The 3,562-nt window shown below is 39.3% G+C and overlaps 1 protein-coding gene across 1 annotated transcript in view; it reads left to right on the top strand.

The window, feature by feature from the left end:
* Positions 1-3,562, top strand: part of LOC106881505 (uncharacterized) — a 59,889-nt gene that overhangs the window by 30,963 nt on the left and 25,364 nt on the right. The gene's annotated exons all lie outside the window — the stretch shown is intronic.

The raw sequence follows: 3,562 nt of genomic DNA on the forward strand, positions 1-3,562 counted from the left end.
TGTATGTATGTATATGTATGTATATGTATGTATATATATATATATATATATATATTGGATCATCCCATAAATAATGCGGTTTTTTTCATTTGCATGAACTAAAAGTTGAATGGGGACAGGATAAACTACCTCCATCAACTTGCTATTAAAGCAGGTAATAATTTTACCTTTTTCTTATTCTTAGTGCAAGTTTCAAAAAGTGCAGTTCGATTTTAACAGTTAGTTTTCAAAGCTATAATGGAAGTGACAAAGGAGCATATTTGACATATTTTGCTTTATGAGTTCAATAAAGGCAACAACACAACGAAAAGTGCAAGGAATACTAATGCAGTATACAAGGATCAGACAATAAGCGTAATCCAGTGTCAACAGAGGTTCCAGATTTTACCAAGCCAGAAACTACAGCCTAGAAGATGAGCCTCATCCTGAAGGATCTGTAGAGCTTGATGGGGACATCCTGCAAACCTTGGTGGAACAAAACCCCATCGTAACTGTTGAGGAACTAGTAGAGAAGCTTGGATTTGGGCATTCAACCATTCCTCAACATCTGCATGCCATTGGAAAAGTCAGCAAATTGGGTCATTGGGTTCCTCACTAACTCTCCAAGTCTAATCGTATGCAGAGAGAGAATGTGTGCTTTTCTTTGCTGTCATGTCTCATGAATGAACCTTTTTTGGACCAAATAGTGACTGGTGACAAGAAATGGGTTTGCTATAAAAATGTCAAGCACCAAAGACAGTAGGTAGGGAAAGGAGAAACACCAGTACCCCAGGCTAAAGAAGGTTTTCACCCATGTAAGGTGTTGTTATTTGTTTGGTGGGATGTGAAAAGTTTAATCCACTTTGGACTTTTAAACCCAAACCAAATAATAACAGAGGAGATCTACTGCGAGCGCTAGAAGAAAAATTACCATCTTTGGTTTCAAGACAAAAGGTTTTCTTTCATCAGGATTATGCTTGGCCACATACAGTGAGGATGACATTCCAAAGGCTCGAGCAGTTTGAAATAGATGCCCCACCCCACATATTCACCAGATTATCATTTATTCTGCCGATTATCGTTTATTCCGCAGTCTTCAAAATCATTTGGACAAAAAAAATCTGAATTTTCTAGATGAGGTCAGAACAGTACTGGAGGAATATTTTTTGTCATAGACAAGCGAATTTTGGAAGAGAAGCCTTACAAGTCTACCAGATAGATGGAAGAACATTGTAGAAAATGAAGGAGAGTATATTTTAGATTAAGAAAGAACTTTGTTTATCTTAATTTGCAAAGTAAAAGAATACAGTTCTATATAATGTAAAGTAAAAGAAGTTTAAAAAACCTGCACTATTTATGGGATGACCCAATATATGCATATATGAGTATATATATGATAGGGATTAAGAAAGTAATGCAATTTTTATTTACATTAATATTTGACTCATCCATGGGGATATATTACCTTGCTTGTAAACAAGTGAGGGTTGGTGACTGGAAGGGCAGCCAGCAGGAGATTTACCTCAACAAATTCCTTCTGACCCATGCGAGCGTAGAAAAGTAGGCATCAAACAACGATGATGATGATGATACACATACACATGTATGTGTGTGTGTGTGTTTGTGTGTGTGTGTGTGTGTGTGTGTGTGTGTGTGTGTGTGTGTGTGTATAAAATCATCACCATCATCACCATCATTTAATGTCCATGTTTTATACTGGAATGAGCTTGACAGTTTCACAGGATCCAATGGGTCTGATGACTACATTGTGTTCTAATGTCTGCTTAAGCATGGTTTCTATGGTTGGATGCCCTTCTGTCCTCAATGCCAACCACATCTTACATAGTCACACTCCTAACCATTTTACATTGGTCACACTCCTGAGACACCAAATTATCTCCCTACAATCATAGATCCTTCCCTCTATACCTTCCCCCACCCACACTCATACAACTTACCCAACCACCTGACATCTCTCCCTCTTCTCCCTTCCTCTCTCATTCGTCCCCTGCCTATTTTAATATTATCATTACTTCTCCTGCTGCTCTTCACCTCCACCTTTTTCTGCACTACCAGCCATCTCATCTCCAGACCTTTCAACTCTACCCAATTTCTACAGTTGTCACCTACTTTTCCCTTCTACCTATTTTGTCTATCATTTATCAACGTTTTTTCTTCATTATATACACCAGTGGTTCTCAACCAGGGTTCATATGATTCTTGGGTTGGGGTAGAGTTCATGTAAGATTTTGTAGTTAAAATTTATGTGCAATTAATTGGTTATACTTCTATAAAACACAAAACATTTTAACAATTTTTTATAGAAGTGCAGGCATGGCTGTGTGGTAAGAAGCTTGCTTCCCAACCACAGGGTTCCGGGTTCAGTCCCACTGTGTGGTACCTTGAGCAAGTATCCTCTACTATAGCTTTGGGCCAACCAAAGCCTTTTGAGTGGATTTGGTAGATGGAAACTGAAAGAAGCCCGTCATTCATATATATATATTTATGTGTGTGTGTGTGTATATTTGTGTGTCTGTGTTTGTTCCACTTCCATCACTTGACAACCGATGTTGGTGTGTTGACATTCCCATAACTTAGTGGTTTGGCAAAAGTGATTGACAGAATAAGTACTAGACTTACAAAGAATAAGTCCTGAGGTTGATTTGTTTGACTAAAGGTGGTGCTCCACCATGACCACAGTCAAATGACTGAAATAAGTAAAAGAATAAAAGAATAATTCCTAGTAATCCTTTCTACTTATAGGCACAAGGCCTGAAATATTGGGAGAGGAGAAAGTCGGTCACATTGACCCCAGTACTTGACTGGCACTTTATTTAGCAACCCCAAGACAAAGTCAACCTCAGCAGCATTTGAACCCAGAACATAAAGACAGATGAAATACTGCTAAGCATTTTGCCTGGCATGCTAATGATTGTGCCAGCTCACCAATAATTTTTAATTATAAAAATATCTTTTTCTTTTATCATGTTACAGTCATTAGACAGCAGCCATGCTGCAACACTGCCTTGAGGAATTTTGTTGAACTAATTGACCCCAGTACATGTTTTCTTTTTTAAGTCTGGTACTTATTCTATTGGTCTCTGTTACCGAACTACTAAGTTACATAGTTGTTGTTGGTGGCACTCCGTCGCTTACGATGTCGAGGGTTCCAGTTGATCCGATCAACGGAAAAGCCTGCTCGTGAAATTAACGTGCAAGTGGCTGAGCACTCCACAGACACGTGTACTCTTAATGTAGTTCTCGGGGGATATTCTGCATGACACAGAGTGTGACAAGGCTGACCCTTTGAAATACAGGTACAACAGAAGTAAGAGTGAGAGAAAGTTATGGTGAAAGAGTACAGCAGGGTTCGCCACCATCCCCTGCTGGAGTCTTGTAGAACTTTAGGTGTTTTCGCTCAATAAACACTCACAACGCTTGGTCTGGGAATCAAAACCGCGATCCTATGACCGCGAGTCCGCTGCCCTAACCACTGGGCCATTGCGCCTCCACTAAGTTACATAGCTGTAGAGATGATAAAACTGATTGTCAAGCAGTGGTGGGGGACAAACACAGACAAAAA

The sequence above is a fragment of the Octopus bimaculoides genome, chromosome 1 (assembly GCF_001194135.2).
Source record: "Octopus bimaculoides isolate UCB-OBI-ISO-001 chromosome 1, ASM119413v2, whole genome shotgun sequence".
NCBI lineage: Eukaryota > Metazoa > Mollusca > Cephalopoda > Octopoda > Octopodidae > Octopus > Octopus bimaculoides.